The sequence below is a fragment of the Bombina bombina genome, chromosome 6 (assembly GCF_027579735.1).
Source record: "Bombina bombina isolate aBomBom1 chromosome 6, aBomBom1.pri, whole genome shotgun sequence".
In the NCBI taxonomy this organism is placed as follows: Eukaryota; Metazoa; Chordata; class Amphibia; order Anura; family Bombinatoridae; genus Bombina; species Bombina bombina.
In genome coordinates, this window is record NC_069504.1 from 530,408,650 (window position 1) to 530,427,346 (window position 18,697).

The following is an 18,697-nucleotide window of genomic DNA, read 5'->3' on the forward strand; positions in this document are numbered from 1 at the left end:
TTAAAAGGGCTTTTTTCTATCAGCCAATCGGAATTAAGGTAGAAAAAATCCTATTGGCTGATGCAATCAGACAATAGGATTGAGCTTGCATTCTATTGGCTGATCCAATCAGCCAATAGAATGCCAGCTCAATCCTATTGGCTGATTGGATCAGCCAATAGGATTGAACTTCAGTCCTATTTGGCTGATTGCATCAGCCAATAGGATTTTTTCTACCTTAATTCCGATTAGCTGATAGAATTCTATCAGCCAATCGGAATTCAAGGGACGCCATCTTGGATGACATCATTTAAAGGAACCTTCATTCTTCAGTTGGACTTCATTTGAAGAGGATGCTCCGCGTCGGATGTCTTGAAGATGGAGCCGCTCCGCGCCGGATGGATGAAGATAGAAGATGCCGTCTGGATGAAGACTTCTGCCCGTCTAGAGGACCACTTTGCCCGGCTTCGTTGAGGACTTCGGCCCAGTTGGGTTAAGACTTCTCAAGGTAGGGTGATCTTCAAGGGGTTAGTGTTAGGTTTTATTAAGGGGGTATTGGGTGGTTTTTAGAGTAGGGTTGGGTGTGTGGGTGGTGGGTTTTAATGTTGGGGGGGTATTGTACTTTTTTTTACAGGTAAAAGAGCTGATTACTTTGGGGCAATGCCCCGCAAAAGGCCCTTTTAAGGGATATTTGTAATTTAGTATAGGGTAGAGCTTTTTATTATTATTATTTTTTTTTTTATTTTATTAGGGGGATTAGATTAGGTGTAATTAGTTTAAAAAACTTGTAATTATTTTATTATTTTCTGTAATTTAGTGGGGGTTTTTCTGTGCTTTAGATAATTGTATTTAATTGTATTTAATTGTATTTAGTTTAGGTAATTCATTTAATTATAGTGTAGTGTTAGGTGTAATTGTAACTTAGGTTAGGATTTATTTTACAGGTAAATTTGACTTTATTTTAACTAGGTAGCTATTAAATAATTAATAACGATTTAATAACTATTGTACCTAGTTAAAATAAATACAAAGTTGCCTGCAAAATAAAAATTAACCCTAAGATAGATACAATGTAACTATTAGTTATATTGTAGCTATCTTAGGGTTTATTTTATAGGTAAGTATTTAGTTTTAAATAAGAATAATTTAGTTAATTGTAGTAATTTTATTTAGATTTATTGTAATTATATTTAAGTTAGGGGGTGTTAGGGTTAGGGTTAGACTTAGGTTTAGGGGTTAATAACTTTATTATAGTGGTGGCAACATTGGGGGCGGCAGATTAGGGGTTAATAAGTGTAGGTAGGCGGCGGGGACATTGGGGGCAGCAGATTAGGGGTTAATAAATATAATGTAGGTGTCGGCAATGTTGGGGGCAGCAGATTAGGGGTTCATAAGTATAATGTAAGTGGTGGCGGTGTCCGGAGCGGCAGATTAGGGGTTAATAATATTATGCAGGTATCGGCGATGACGGGGGTGGCGGATTAGGGGTTAATAAGTGTAAGATTAGGGGTGTTTAGACTCGGGGTTCATGTTAGGGTGTTAGGTGTAGACATAAAAGTATTTCCCATAGGAATCAATGGGGCGTTAGGAGCTGAACACTGCTTTTTTTGCAGGTGTTAGGTTTTTTTTCAGCCGGCTCTCCCCCATTGATTCCTATGGGGAAATCGTGCACAAGCACATTTTGCCAGCTCACCGCTACCGTAAGCAGCGCTGGTATTGAGGTGAGATGTGGAGCAAAATTTTCCTCTACGCCCACTTTTTTGCGGCTAACGCCGGGTTTGTAAAAACCCGTAATACCAGCGTTGTCTGTAGGTAAGCGGTGAGGGAAAACTGCTCATTAGCACCGCACCCCTGTTAACGCAAAACTCGTAATCTAGGTGTATGTTTTTAAACAATAACAATTCTGGAGTAAAATATCCCTTTAAATAATATATGCAACAGAATGTCCCTTTAAATATTTAAATATATAAAAAATAAAATTGACGTGAACAGTTAAATGGACTGGTTTTTATAATCCCACCTACTGCTTTTGTTATCGTATATATTTTGGGTAAATATACTGTATTTTCAATAACTTTATGCGCTTGAATTATTATTATTGGATATTAAGTCACATGTGACATTTTAGCTTTGTTTATTTTCAGGATGGGGTCTTTGTGCAGCCAAGGCTCAGTATCCCATTGCTGACATGGTGAAAATGCTTCTAGAACAAGGAAAACGTGTTCGGTAACCATTAACCTGTTTGTTTTTTATAGATTGTAAAGGAATTTACCATCTCAGACAGGTCAGACTTGTTATTTTATGTGAGAGGACCTTTTCAGATACCTCATATAATACATGCCAAGGAAGGGAAAACACATTCAGCTAGATTATGAGTTTTGCGTTATGACTCAAATAGCATAGTTATGGGTCATAACGCCTCATTTTCCCTAACGCTGCTATTACAAGTTTCTGTAGCGCCACAAAAATCACCATCTACGCTCAAATACAAAACGCTCTACCAGACCAGTAGTTATTGATAGATTGTTAACAAAAACATTCACGAATCAATTCAAAAATATTATACAAAGTACACTTACACTCATACAAACACTCGACTATTTTTATTTTTTCCAGAATGTATTTTGAATAAAAAAACGGATAAAAGATACGAGATTTTTTTTCACATTGACTTACATAGACATACGTGAACATACACTCATATAGCTACATCTACGTACAAATATCATCACATACATACAGAATTAGATACATACAAACAATATACAGCACATTACGTACACAAAACATTTTTTAAATATGAAATTAACACGATTTAGCTACTTTTTGACAGAAGAACATGACACCACTCACTTTATGTTCAACACTAGTGAACTAGGGAAATTTCTAGCCTCCGTTGACTTCTATGGGGAATACGTGCTTGTGCACGCGACCGGCAGATTTCCCTAACGCAAGACAGATTTTTCTACTTTAAAATTCGTAATAGCAGCGTTACAATTGTGGCGCTAATTCATTCATTCTTGCGTTGGTCCCGCTATGACAAATAGATCAAGAAATAGACTATTTTACAATGGAGTTATGGGTTTTACTTGTGTGAACATCCCTATAACATCAAAATGTTTGACAAAATTACATTACATCAACTAGAAATCACCATCAATTCTATCATCAACAATACAAAATCGGTTTCATGAATTAAATCATATTTAAACGAACACAAAAAATACATTTTAAGATTTCATTATTCACAAACAGTAGGCCATTTTAAACACTTCTCTCATTTACGTCTATTATAGCATTTCATGTATTCAAGTCCTATGCTTGGACGAACAGCATATCTAGATAGGCTCACCAGATGATGATTGATGGCTGCACATACATGCCTTTTGTCACTGACTCACACATGTGCATTGCTATTTACTCACAAACCATATAGAAACAATGAACACATTTACATCTTCCAAGTACATTGGAAGGTTGATTAACATTGGATTCTCTCTCTCAATCAGAAATGAGAAATTATGGCTTTACTGTCCCTTTAACATCACTATTTAAACATAATATAACATTAGGAATTCTGTAGAATAATAAGATATCATTAAGAAATAGAGCTGTCGCTTTTTTGGAAGGAATAACAATGCTATACACTGCTTTATATTAATAAACATATGTGGGAGAGAATCACAATACATACATAGATGTACATAACACGAATCACACAACAACAAAGCACACATTTATCTTTTTAATCTTTGAACAATAAGAATGTTGCAAACTACAACAACAGAATGAAGATTTGCAAACTAGACAGGCATGTTGCTAATATGATGACATCATTCGAAGCTTCAACCATACAGATTACAGCATTAGGACTGCACCGCCCCTTTCATCAGTTTCTCACTCAATATTACATATATGTAGACTATTATTGTGATTTCAATGGGACACGTAAAATATTGACATCTCGCAAATCAATTATAAATATAATATTATAGATGTCAGCTGGAAGATCGTCATTACTATTGCGATTTTAATGGGACGCATAAAATATTGACATCTAGCAAATAAATTATAAATATAATATTATAGATGTCAGCCGGAAGATCGTCATTATTATAACGTTTTTCATAGGACGCGTACAATATTGACATCTCGCCAATCACTTATATATAGAATATTATAGATGTCACCCGTTAGTTTGTCGTTTTGCAACAATATTGCAGCAACATTGATCAAGCAGATTCTATGCCATGTCTATGCACACATTATACACAAGTATGCACTTTCAATCATGTTAGCGTGGAAGTGTGGTTTTTACTATAACATCGCGTTATATGAACAAACATCATGAAGATGCTCTGCATATGTTACATTTTACACTTTCACATTACGATTTATTGGTGTTGGTAAAAATTTCAGCAAACACCTAAAAAAACGCCCACTTTAAAAGAATTCACGCCGTTTACATACAATCAAGTGGATACTATCAGCAATCATTACGAACTCAATACCATTGGACATTTTGCACTATAAATCCCCCAAACAACATGGCCAAAGCGTCCCTGGTGATCAACATTGTATCAAATCGCTTTTGTGTTTTTGCATACCTTGTTACTCCTTGTCCATTTGCTCTGCTGTTTGGCTTTGTGCTATTTGGCTTGTGAAGGTGCTGTTGGACAAGTTTTGTACAACAGAATCAGACAGGCTCGGCATCTCCAAGAGAGGTGTGGAGTACGCCTGATAAGAGGTCCTCGTTTTGAAAGGGTGAGGCCCACCTTTGAGAACATGAGCGACTTCGAGGTTTATGACAAGAATAGACTCAATTGAGAGCAAATCATGGGCCTTTACAAAGTACTTAAACCTCATCTGGAGCCACGTAAACATATGCGGACTGCAATCCCTGGCATGACCAAGATGCTATGCTGCATACACGTCCTGGTCTCTGTAAATTTTCAATCCTCAGAGGAGTACATGCATGGGTTGTCTCAGGGCACCTTCTCTGTGGTTTTTGACAAGTTTCTGGATGCCATAGTATGAGTTTGTAAGCTTTACATAGGATTCCCTCAAAATGAGGACGATTGGAGGCGCATCAAGAGTGGATTCTATGCAATAGCTCAAATGCCCAATGTTTTGGGAGCAATAGATTGCACCCACATTGTGCTGCATGCTCCAGCAGAAGAGATCCCCTACCGAAATCGCAAACACTTTCATAGTCTGAACGTGTAGTTTGTTTGCAAAGCACGGATGAGGATTATGCAGGTGTGTGTGAATTTCGGGGGGGCCTGTCATGATGCCCGCATCCTCAGGCAGTTGTCACTGTGGCGGCAGATTGAGGAAAAACAGTTTCCCCATGGGTGGCTCATTGGTGAGTACTTGTGCACAGCATGGTTAAGAAGTTAGACAATTACAACTGTAATGTTCAAAAACAGTTGTGTTTGTGTAATGTGCAAAATGTGAAGATGTAGGATGCGCATTAACCATTTATTTGTCTCTTTCAGCAAATGTTTAGTTTTAGCGCCAAACAGATATGTAGCAGGTCATAGCTTAACTGTGCAGATATAGGATGCGCTTTAACCATTTATTTCTCTTTCAGCAAATGTTTAGTTTTAGCTCCAAACAGATATGTAGCAGGTCATAGCTTAAATGGGCAGATCTAGGATGCGCTTTAACCATTTATTTCTCTTTCAGCAAATGTTTTGTTTTAGCTCCAAACAGATATGTAGCAGGTCATAGCTTAAATGTGCAGATATAGGATGCACTTTAACCATTTATGTCAATTTCCGAAAATGTCTAGTTTAGGCGATTTTCGTATCTACAAATGCATTGTATAATTTTATTTAAATGTATTTTCAGATCATAATGTGTAAGATATTGTTAATATTGACATTTTGTCATGTTCATTATTTATAGGTGATTCGGGTTACATAAGCCGGCCTTGGCTCATTATGCCATTGCGTAACCCGGCTGACGACGCCCAGGTACGCTATAATCGGGCACACAAGCGGACCAGGGCCGTAGTGGAGTGGATGTTTGGGCTCCTCAAAATGCAGTTATGATGCCTAGACAGGTATGGAGGAGCCCTACAATACAGCCCTGGTAAGGTGGCGAAGATCGTTATAGCCTGCAGTGTCCTGCGGGCTGGGATGCTGCAGGCCGTCCAGGTGCCCTGAGACCTCCTCCAAGATGAGGAGGACTAGCCATTTCTAGAGGGGCCATACCTGGAAAAACATACAAAGACACCATTACATGGTGAGTGTATACAATGTATGGACCGAGACTGGGGGGGGGGGGATTTGCCCATTGCTACATCTCTCCATCATATGGCATACAATTATTTTATATGTAGTATTAAGTTTAGACATTATTAGATATTCTGAAAGGGAGAAATGCAGCGGATAAAAGGATACTCTAAAGCACATTAGAATTGACAAAGTCATACATCAGAGGTTACGTATGGATAATGTATGTGAGTCAGCTACACAATGTATTGTTAGAACAGAACACAAGAGGCTACATATGCTTAGTAAGCTATTGCTATAAATATTTTAGGAAATAGGTAGGTAGGTGAGGGATGCAGAACTATGTACCATTTTATTAGATATTTGATGTACATTTTATTTTCCATTAGGGAGGTTGACTTCATCTTCAGACTGAAGGTGAAGAATACCAGACTGAAGGTGAAGAATACCAGACTGAAGGTGAAGAATACCTATGTGATCCTGTCTCTGGCATTGTCTTTCAACTGTGCTGACTTCAAAAAACATACAAAGACATGTTCACATGGTAAGTGGACACAATTCTATGGAACAAGACTGGGGATGCAGGATACATCCTATGGGAAACACTTATGTTTACTCTTTTCTTTTAGATGTTATTTCACTATCCTCTATTTGGAAAGTGACGAATATGACACATAATGAAGATAAACTGATATTTACTATAGAATTTACTTTTAAAGATCATACATCCAGGTTAGTTTGCACAATGCATGCTATTAAGAATCATAGGAGGAATAATGTGAAAATAATTCATAATATATTTTCCTATTTGTCCTATTTTTTGGAAGACGTTTATTTAATATACATCCCCCCTACTTTGATTGATCACAATCTGAGTCCTCTCAAGAACAGACAGATAAAGGGATACATTTCCTAGTTGACATTTAGGTTTATTAGTTTTTGAAGGGACAGGAAATATTACATACAATTATGTCCCTCATACAATTGAATAATTAGGAGTTTGTGAACAAAATTGGATATTAGGCATTTTGTTTTAAATGTTAATATGTAAGTCAACTCTTGATTAGACAATTTAATGTGATTAATTTTAAATTATGTATAGATAGATATAGATCTCCAGTCTGAACATGGCTTTCATCTCAAAACAAACAATACATGTTAGAGCATAGACAGAAGATGAATTTACAATTATTAGATTTAACAAATATTTGTTTATTCATGTGTTCATTAAATAATATATCTGATCTCAGATTCTAATATAGAAAAAAAATTCTCTTACAGATTTTCATTTTTGATGAATTCCAAAACGAATATAGATTTATTGTTAATTTTTTTTTAAATAAATATCTTTACATACAATATTATTTTATTTATTTAAAAACATCTTTTATATATATATATATATATATATATATATATATATATATATATATATATATATATTTTCATATTCTCTGTCCATGTAACATACTAAGAAATACTTCCTTCGAATATTAGGACATGCAAACAAATTCTTAGTCCCATGATTGTTTGTTAAAGTATCTTTTTTACAAGCACATGCCTGATGTTAAATATAATACAGTTGCACTATTATTTAATTAGCAACACAGCTCAAGCAGATAATGAGTGTTAAAGTCTGGTATCTTACAAAAGTGAAGGTGGAGTTAGATACAGCCATCTAATTTTTGGTTGTGTGATTTAGAGATGTACAAATCATAAAATGTTAATGACGAGGCTATGCAGTATAAAGTCTACATAACAACCATGGTCATGTCACTTTTAAGACATGTTTAGGGTGAACTTGTTAGATTAAAGTGACATTGTAGTTTAATTTATATAGTCACATTCTAATATTATAGTTTTATAAAGTTTAACATATTCTTACAATAAATATAGCTTAGTTATTATGGTATCATTATTTATATATTGGTAACCAAGGTAGATTAAATGATCTTTAAAGAAAACATGATAGCTAAGTTTATTTTAACATTTAGACAGAGCTAGTTATTGTATGCCATATTAATGACTTTTCACTCTAGTGGAGTAATTTGAAGGGACAGTTAACTCATAGATATTTCAACATATAATATATCACAATTATCCTCTTTACCTGCTGGAGTGTATAAAATAGTTTACAAGTATTTCTGTTATCCTTCCTTTTTATTGTAAAATAGTTTATTTCTCCTATGGTATCTCCACCTATTCATAATGGGTTTGTCCTTAAGGTAAAGATGTGTAAACACAGCCATTATAAGATAATTTACTCCCAGTGGGGCATACAATATATAAGGTAATACAAAGTATAAATGTCTAAGGTTGATTGTTTTTCAGATATAAGAAATATGTATATGTAAACAATGGGATAAAGTTAGGAGATCAGATTATCTACACAAGCTAAGAAAAATATATTTTGTTGTGACTTCAAAATAATAACTCATAGACAAACAGGAAATATTTAATTTCATACATTATACTCTGTTGCTAGCAAAATAATAAGGAATTGTAAACACATTATGTGATCCAAATATTAGAGTATACTGTCCCTTTAAGAGTCTGCACTGAATCATTAAAAAGCTCCATCAAAGGAGGGAGATAAGTGGACACTTTACATACAACGTCCTCACACAGGTCAAATGTATATTCATACAACAGGATAGAGTATGACAAAATGTGTAATGTGTATTAAAGGGACATAAAACTCAAATATTTTCATTCATGATTCAGATAGAGGATACAATTTTAAACAACTTTCTAATTTACTTCTACTATCTAATCTGTTTCATTCTCTTGGCATCATTTGTTGAAGGAGCAGCAATGCCCTAATGGTTCTAATTGAACACATGGGTGAGCCAATCACAATCGATATATATACACCAATCAACATCTAGAACCTCGGTTCTCTGTTGCTTCTGAGTTTGTTTAGATACACCTTTAATCAAAGGATAACAAAAGAAGGAAGCAAATTAAATAATATAAATAAATTGGAAAATTCAGTAAAATTGTATTCTCTATAAGAATCACGAAAGAGAAATGTTGGGTTTCATGTCCCTACACTCATCTATTTAAATATATTATCATATATAGACATGACTGCATATTTATTTAAAAAACTTCACATTGCATATTTACTATTAGAATATTGGCTATTATATAACTATTTAGTTTGAGTTAATAGCTTGTGATGGCTTTTTCATTTGTAGTGAAAGGGAAATGCAACCATAAGTTAATCTTCCATGATTCAGACAGATCAGATTTGAATCTAAAATAAAATGGACTTTAATAAGCACATATGGGTTATTATCATGTTATCTTAAGTTTGCACAAACTATATGCATAGGCTTATGAGCAGCAAAGCATTACTGGGAGATATCTACTCGTTTGTGGGTGTGCAACAATGCATAGTTGCAATGGTTAGCCAGATGTCTTTAGATACTTCACACTATTGCATATCTGCTCCTTAACAATAAAGACACTGTGAATTTTTTTTATATGTGAGCATTTTGACAAATCCATGCTCTATTTTTTTTTAAAAAAAATTAAGGAACATAAACGTATTTCATAACCAAAAATTCCCTTTAATTTTCGCAAAGTAACGTCCATTATAAATACAAATTACGTATTTCACCATTTTGGAAATATAGCGTGGTAAACGTATCTTTCAACACGAGTTTAGCATCTATGTATAGTCGAATCTAATTTCACGCACTAGCACACAATCGATGTGCATTGTTGGGATTGTAAATACATGTAATAGAGCACTGTTAATACTTCACAATGAGTCACAATATTTATTTAATAAACAATTAATGCATACAATGTTTAATATTTGGAATCTCAAATATTTGTAAACTTTTATTAAAGAACTTGATCAATATAAAACATTGAAATGTGTCATAAACATTTAATTATGTGACTCTATTATATTTACTATCGTGAGTAAAAATAAAATCTAGTTCAAATGTCCACAAAATATATTAATATTTAACGGGTTCCATATGTTATATATGCGTCACATATATATGCATACCATTCTCATAAATTCGAAATTTATTCTACATGCCAAATGTAGTAGCAGCACCCCCAAGAGGTATGTGTATGGAAGTTACAAAGATATGAATCCATGAAATATTAAGTAACGGCCAATTAGAGTTCATCACACAAACTTGACTCAGTATAGCCTCACAGACATGCTTGAAAAATTACAGTATTTTATTCAATTAGATGTTCAGATAACATGTCCCATGGTATAGCTCATGTTTACTTCCCCATATAAAAGTACATTACACAGTGCCATTTTTGTCAGTTCTCTAATGCCTTCTGGTGGATATATACAGGGAGTGCAGAATTATTAGGCAAATTAGTATTTTGACCACATCATCCTCTTTATGCATGTTGTCTTACTCCAAGCTGTATAGGCTCGAAAGCCTACTACCAATTAAGCATATTAGGTGATGTGCATCTCTGTAATGAGAAGGGGTGTGGTCTAATGACATCAACACCCTATATCAGGTGTGCATAATTATTAGGCAACTTCCTTTCCTTTGGCAAAATGGTTCAAAAGAAGGACTTGACCTGCTCAGAAAAGTAAAAAATAGTGAGATATCTTGCAGAGGGATGCAGCACTCTTAAAATTGCAAAGCTTCTGAAGCGTGATCATCGAACAATCAAGCGTTTCATTCAAAATAGTCAACAGGGTCGCAAGAAGCGTGTGGAAAAACCAAGGCGCAAAATAACTGCCCATGAACTGAGAAAAGTCAAGCGTGCAGCTGCCATGATGCCACTTGCCACCAGTTTGGCCATATTTCAGAGCTGCAACATCACTGGAGTGCCCAAAAGCACAAGGTGTGCAATACTCAGAGACATGGCCAAGGTAAGAAAAGCTGAAAGACGACCACCACTGAACAAGACACACAAGCTGAAACGTCAAGACTGGGCCAAGAAATATCTCAAGACTGATTTTTCTAAGGTTTTATGGACTGATGAAATGAGAGTGAGTCTTGATGGGCCAGATGGATGGGCCCGTGGCTGGATTGGTAAAGGGCAGAGAGCTCCAGTCCGACTCAGACGCCAGCAAGGTGGAGGTGGAGTACTGGTTTGGGCTGGTATCATCAAAGATGAGCTTGTGGGGCCTTTTCAGGTTGAGGATAGAGTCAAGCTCAACTCCCAGTCCTACTGCCAGTTTCTGGAAGACACCTTCTTCAAGTAGTGGTACAGGCAGAAGTCTGCATCCTTCAAGAAAAACATGATTTTCATGCAGGACAATGCTCCATCACACGCGTCCAAGTACTCCACAGCGTGGCTGGCAAGAAAGGGTATAAAAGAAGAAAATCTAATGACATGGCCTCCTTGTTCACCTGATCTGAACCCCATTGAGAACCTGTGGTCCATCATCAAATGTGAGATTTACAAGGAGGGAAAACACTACACCTCTCTGAACAGTGTCTGGGAGGTTGTGGTTGCTGCTGCACGCAATGTTGATGGTGAACAGATCAAAACACTGACAGAATCCATGGATGGCAGGCTTTTGAGTGTCCTTGCAAAGAAAGGAGGCTATATTGGTCACTGATTTGTTTTTGTTTTGTTTTTGAATGTCAGAAATGTATATTTGTGAATGTTGAGATGTTATATTGGTTTCACTGGTAAAAATAAATAATTGAAATGGGTATATATTTGTTTTTTGTTAAGTTGCCTAATAATTATGCACAGTAATAGTCACCTGCACACACAGATATCCCCCTAAAATAGCTATAACTAAAAACAAACTAAAAACTACTTCCAAAACTATTCAGCTTTGATATTAATGAGTTTTTTGGGTTCATTGAGAACATGGTTGTTGTTCAATAATAAAATTAATCCTCAAAAATACAACTTGCCTAATAATTCTGCACTCCCTGTATATTTATATATTATATTTAGAAATAAAAATACTCGCAGGCATGACGTCTCCCAGGTACACACGGGCAGAAAGTACTGTACTGGTCCACACGGTAGAGGAGTTTTATCCATAGCTGTTTGGGACTAAGAAGAGGTCGACGAAGCCGTCGATTAGGAAGGCCCTCTGGGTGTCTATCACCATTTCTGTGAATGCGGTGAAAGACGTCCAGAGGACCTCGGATCAAATCATGCCGAGATTCGGGGATATGAGGTTGTGGCTTCGCAATAAAGTCAAACTCATGAGGGAGTGGACAAAAGCCCGTCGGAGTGGTGGAAACCAGGATCCACCCCAGCGGAAACTTTTCCTACAACCTTATGATGAGACTTTATGCACCCTCCTCAATCTCCGTTTCCCCCACAGAGTTGCTCCCACACGCTCCTTAGCCCCTTCACAGTCCCCACTATTTGCTGGCTCTGAAAGTCCCGACCCAGAGGCAAGTGCAGCTCCAATCAGTTACCTGGGAGAAGGTACTACAGAGGCTGAACCAGGTAAATATCAGACATATTATAATATATTAATTTTTGAGTATATATTTAAGCAATGTGTATATAGTCATATATTCAACCTATATAGATCTCCCAATAGATCTTACATATGATGGTAGACATCTGAATTTAGAATCGTCACACATTAAATAGGAATAATGCTTTTTCTAGGGCTCTTCCAAATATGCGTCACAGAGCTAAAATGGAATTGCGCATCCATGAAATCCCTATCCTCTGCAATTTCATACATTGAATATCGATTCATACCAAAGTTTGAAATATTATTTTGTATCATTCAATCTTTACAATGATCCTATTTGAATATTGTGATACACACAATTGTAACTATATTCGAAAGCTTTACAAATTATGCTCATCACACTACTAGATCTAAATCAATCCCTAATCACGGATGCACAATTACACTTTTAATTATTGTGCAATGCTCATGGAAGATATAATTGCACAGAGACGTGAACATGGGTTTGCTGTAACAGTGGCATTACTTTAGATCTGTTTGTCAAATGTATAGATTAATTAGTATAAATGTGAAGAATACAGTATCCTGGTTTTTAATCTTATGAATTCCAAAATCTATACTAGCAATATAAAAATAAAAAATAACCGTTCAATGTCTAACAATTGATGACAATGCAAGAAGACATAAAATGACTTAAAGGGACAGTCAACAACATAAAAGCTGGAAGAAAAAAAGAAATATATTTATTTATAAATACATTTTTGAAAACCATGAACTCACGTGAAGAATTATAATGTTTAACTTTGTCAATATGAAAAACAATGTATGATTGTTCGTGTCAAAGTTCTGAGTTGTATTAATGATATCCAATCCTGATTTAATATTTTACAGAGATGGATGTTGGTGCTGGAACCTCAAGCTCGGGTTTGTCCCAGTCTGGTATGTCTCATTATACTTTACTTTTGGCTTACAAATTTGGACATAACATTGCCTCATCCATTCACATTGATCTATATTAACATGGATCTTCTAATTCCATTTCAAGTGTATTTAAAAAGAAGAATCACGATTCAGACATCGAATTCCATTGTAATCCAAATCACATTTTATTAGTATTCGAAGACATTCCTCTGATTCTTGCTGTCTTTCTTTGAATGTAATATTAGGGTCTTGCCCATTTTGTATTCTGTACCTGGGTAGTGCTTGACAGTTGTTGGCTACATTTAGACAACACTAACACATTTTTACACATGTGCAGAATATATAGATATACATCTCATATGCTTTGATATTATCTTCTTATCATTAAAGGGACACTGAACCAAAATGTTTTCTTTCATGATTCAGATAGAGCAATCAATTTTAATCAACTTTCTAATTTACTCCTATTATCAATTTTTCATCATTCTCTTACTATTTTTTTTTTAAAAGCGGGAATGTAAATCTTAGCAGCCAGCTCATTTTAGGTTCAGCACCATGGATAGAGCTTGCTTATTGGAGGCTGACATTTACCCACCAATAAGCAAGCATAACCCAGGTTCACAACCAAAAATGGGACAGCTCCTATGCATCACATTCCTGCTTTTAAAATAAAGACAGCAAGAGAACAAAGACAAATTAATAATAGGAGTAAATTAGAAAGTTGATTAAAATTGCATGCTCTCTCCAATTCATTACATCAACATGTAGAATGGACAATTCCTTTAGAGTGACATTCACAATTATTGGTATTGAATTTATCTATAGATAAGCAATATCTTTATTTATCCTTACACTGTTTTGATGAAACAATACTGTGATTTAAATCACATCTTTCACTCTTTGACTACATAAGCAAATTCTAACAGCACCATGATGGCATATTTTAAAATATCTTTTATGTCTTGAATTGTGATCAATATGTGTTGTGTCAGAAACCAGATTACTGTACATTGCCCAGATGTATATATTTGCCACATGTATTATGCTCTAGTTGTCACCAGTTGTTATTCAAAGTGTTGTCTGTCTGGATTCTTTTACAAAGAGGGACCAATAGTTAATTGTAGATATGCCATAGATTAATATGATAAGAATTGGCTGTCTAATATTTAAAGAAATCGGACATATGTGAAAGACATCATTTTATTTCCACTCACCTTGATGAACTAATTAATTTATTTTTCATATTAGTGTTCTAGTATTCACATTTCAAAAGATATTATTTCTAATAGTTTAGAATAATGTTATTTTGGAATACCAAATATGTATATTTTAATTTGATGTACAAATTGTGTTACATAATATTTATTTATATAATTAATAGATCTAGTTATTGTGACAGACTCGGGGGGGATCCAGCACTGACACAGACCTGCCCTTGCAGGCTTCTGGTAAGTCCATTGACTCATTCATATTTCATTAAAGGTGTCTTTTTCAAAAATATTATGATCATGATTATGATGAAGCATTCCATTTAAATAAAACTTATAATGTATTCCTCTAATTATATATATTTTTTTCTTTTTTTATTTTAAAATTAAGATCTCAAAGCTTCTTAGTCTACACCTTTGTGCTTCAGAACATGGCTAGCACATGTTGATATTTTGTATAAATGTAGACAACAATCATCAAGCGATACACACATGAGAACTATTAAATGTTCTGTGTACTATGCTTTTTCCAGATTTTCAAAATACAGACAATCACATTTAATTAATAATCATCGATAATTATATATTTTATTTCATTTGCATGCTCCATCAAAATTATGACATTCCTAACTTTGGTTGAGTATCTCTTTAATGCAACATTGATGTGTGTCCTTGAGCACCAGTAACACGTTATAATATTTTATTTTACTTAAACACAACATATTATGTTTTACAGAGATTGATGTTACATGTATGATGGAGGAGGAAGTGACTCCCTCGGAGTCTGATGGTACATCAAATATATATAACATGCAGCTAACATGTATTATTGTCACTTTAAAATATATTATTCCATTATTTGAATATGTAACACATTATAATACTTTATTTTACTTAAACACAACATATTATGTTTTACAGAGATTGATGTTACATGTATGATGGAGGAGGAAGTGACTCCCTCGGAGTCTGATGGTACATCAAATATATATAACATGCAGCTAACATGTATTATTGTTGCTTTAAAATATATTATTCCATTATTTGAACATATGTTGTTATTTATTTTCCTATTTATGTATGAATTGTCATGAATGACATCATGATGTCACATGCATATTACATCCAAACCCAAAATAATCATCTTATGATTGTACAGACAGTCATTGCTATTCGTCTGAGTGCCTAGATTCAGACCATCTCATTAGGTCATCAGTGTTCTGAGCTTCTCAGCCACTTCTAAGTATAAATAAAACATAATCATGTGGAAATTCATTTATGTAATTTCCTGATGTATGATATGTAAAGGGATTTGCTAATGATTTATGTGTAGAGTGTCCATTTCACTCAAACAAACATTAATGTTCCTCTAACCTAGAAAATGCAATTCTGAATGTGTCTATTAATATTGGGATCACATACATTTAATCCTAATGTAAAAGAGATATTCACAAAACATACTCTGTAAAAGTAATGTCAGACAGATTCCATTCTATTCTTAATCTTTAATATGAACGGTAGTATCTACCGTGTATAGATTCTGAATAGTAACTGATTGAACCATCAATTCTATTTAAGATTACAAAGGCAATCATCTTAATATATATGGTAATCAGTGATTACCTTGTTTCAAAGGCTATGTGGAGTGGCCATTTAGATTTGATCATATTACATACTCCCATTTTATCCAATTGTTTGAATCTACAAAATCAATTCACGGGCATGTGTCTAAAAGAACTCTATGGCGTTTCAATCTCAAATGCATACATGCGTACTGATATATTATCAAAAATAGAAATATCATATTATAAAATCATGAAGATTAGCACATAATTTTGACTTTGAAAAATATGATTTTTAATGTATTGATCAAATGTTCCATGAAAAATACCAGTGAACAATCAGAGTTTCTAGTAACAATTGAATATTATTATTAATTATACTTGATTCAAATCAATCAATACCTTTAAACATAATCATTATTGTGACATTGTATAAATATTTTATGAGAACAACAATACAGATTTTAAATGATGGTGAATATTGACTTCTCTCAAGATAATAACATATTTTCATATAATATATGTATTTATAACATTGTATTATATATTTCAGATGGACCTTCAACTTCTGGGCATCAGCCTTCCACCCCTTCCCATCCTGACCCCCCTCCCGGCCCTTCCCATCCTGATCCCTTACCTGACCCTTCCCAAAATGAAATTCCTGCCCTTATTCACCGCTCTCCCCATTTTGCCCATCCTGCTTCTCCCCCACCTGCACAGCCACCAAATCCCCCAGCCTATGACTCCCCAGCTGTGCAGGCTCCACCAGAGCAGGACCCCAATCTTCCACCTCCCACATCCCACCCCCTCGCCCCATCCCTCCCCCTCGCCCCATCCCTCTCCAACAACACCTTTCCCCTAATCCCCTCCTTCATTGTCCTGGGTGTCGGATTGTCCTTCCCAGCCACCGATGTAAGTATCATTACAAATCAACCTTAGAACATACATTCTTAAAGGGACATTATACTGATCTAATTATACATAAATTGATTTTGATTTTAAAAAGTTTTTTATAAACCTTTTCTTTATTTGATTAATGTAAATGTTTCCGATCTTCAGTTTTGGAAATCAACATCCAGTTTTCCTAATATCTAAATGATATTGCCTAGATATTGGATATTTATTATGTATATATGTCAATATTTTGGATTGGGTATCACCACCCTTTTCACAGTGTGTCATAAACCAAAGAAAGTTTTTTTTCAATATTGATCGGGTTTTGATTTTACTTAATATTCAAATGGTTTATCTCTGAAGAACATATTTAATGTGTAAATCTTCTCTATAGCATATTTTATTATAATAATGATTTTTATTTTTTTTTTATTTTTTTTAGAATCAAAGTTTTTTATTGAGGAATACCAGATATACAAAGGTATGATACAATAGACAGTATACATAGGATTAAAACACGTCACTTCTGGGGCTTTGTCAAGCCATTTACCTCTAGCATTACATGGTATAATCACATTCTGGCATTACCTCTTTTTCGTTTTGTTTCCTATGTTATAACACAGAAAGAAGGAAAAAAAAAAACCATTCACAGTTTAAATATCCATAACAACTCGTACGTCCTATAGTATGGTAGACTAAATATAACATAAAGATGTATTTGGATTCTAGATAGACAAAAAAATGATATAAGAAAAGCTTATAACAATATATTGACCATTGCGGATAAACACCGCTTATTTGTTCACTTACAGTAAGGGTGAACAGTAGTTAAAGGTGAGGGCGGGGAGGCGGAGCCATAAGTTATATTGGAGCCGACAGGCCTCCCAAGTTGTTATCATGATGGCTGATCTTTATAAGTATACTTAAGTGGAAACCTGATAAAAGTCCCTGGTCTTTTCTACATAAAATGAGTAAGATTACATTCTGGAGCAGTTATTCTCAAAGAGGGGTATTAGGATTTATGCACTATGATAGAGCTAAAGGGATGGACCACGAGGGGCAATCTGTTGTTTATGTGGTTAATAGGTGAGAGTAGACGTTGCTCAGGGTATAGCAATTTATATGCGTAGTTTAGGGGCTAAATGGAAGGCCCTAATAGACTAAATAGGGAAGCTTTGGGAGCAGATCTATAAACATAAAAGGTGGTGTGCTGGTGATACCCTATAAGGGGATGCTCTATATAATTGGATAACAGGCAACTCATACCATATTATATCCATGATAACAGTACTAACAGGACAAAAATATCATCTATAAGAAACACAAGCGCACTGTTAATTTTGAATGGTATCAGAACAATTATAGATCTCAGTCATTGATTGAATAGGATGAGTTCACATATAAGGAGAGCTATTAGCTGTTTCAGTGATCTAGTAATATTTAGGGTGACTTCACCTGTCAGGCAACATAAATAGGAAATAGTGATTATTTTGT

At 34.7% G+C, this 18,697-nt stretch overlaps 1 pseudogene; it reads left to right on the forward strand.

Annotated features, from left to right (window-relative positions):
• The window catches only part of LOC128663230 (NAD(P) transhydrogenase, mitochondrial-like), a 402,446-nt pseudogene that overhangs the window by 319,701 nt on the left and 64,048 nt on the right, over window positions 1-18,697 (forward strand).